Raw genomic sequence first — 911 nt, 5'->3', positions numbered from 1 at the left:
GTGTTTGTGGGTTGTTTTGTTTTGCTTTGTTTTTTGCGGAGTCTAGAGAGGGTGGAGGATAACAGTGTAAAAAGTTTACATCTCTGCTCCCTCTGGAGCTCAGGTGATCTTTGCTGCAAAGGCCAGAGCTGCCAGAATAAATAGCAAGAGACCCTCCGAGTGGGGTAGCTAGAGTCCCTCTGTCCTGTGGAAAGAGCCTTGAGATAGGGGTTCTGTCACTTTGCTGGCAGGGTCTTGTTCAAGGCTCCCTGCCTTTTTGAGTCTCTGTTTCTTTGCTGACAAGAACGCCAGTTCTAACACTGCTACTACTAACAGTGAACAATAGTAACATCCCTTCCATCAATAGAACGCTTACTCTGTGCCAGGCCCTTGATGTGCCTCACTTGGTTTAATCTTTATGACAACCTAAAGAGGGGGAAGCTATGATCCCCTTCTCTGGAAATCCCGGAACTGCTGGGATAACAAGTTAAAGGCCCAGGATTATTTCAGAGCCCCCTTCTGGCTTTAATTAGACTTATTGCTTCAGGCCTTTCATGGTGGGGCTGGTGGGGAAGGGGACAAGGAGTAGACACGACTCTCTGCGGGTGACCTTAGTGGGCCAAGAGTTGTCTTTTCTCCTCCCTGTGGCTTGCCCCATGGCTCAGGTCCTTGAAGGTCCTAAAGAAATAGTCTTCGGTGCAAGTTTCTGGCTAAAGAGCCATATGGGACTGCCAGCCCCTACTTGAAGACCCCCAAGGCTTATATTGTGACTGTAATACGCTATTATTAATCTATTAATACACGATTATTAACAATTTAAAAAATTGCTTCTGCAACCCTGTGGCATAAACATTAATCTTGCCCCATGCTTTGATGAGAGTACAGGCTCGGAGAGGTTAATCAAGGAGCTGCAAGCCACACAGTTCTCTGGT

This window comes from Mustela nivalis (assembly GCF_964662115.1).
Source record: "Mustela nivalis genome assembly, chromosome: 18".
In the NCBI taxonomy this organism is placed as follows: Eukaryota; Metazoa; Chordata; class Mammalia; order Carnivora; family Mustelidae; genus Mustela; species Mustela nivalis.
This window is presented reverse-complemented; position numbering follows the sequence as displayed.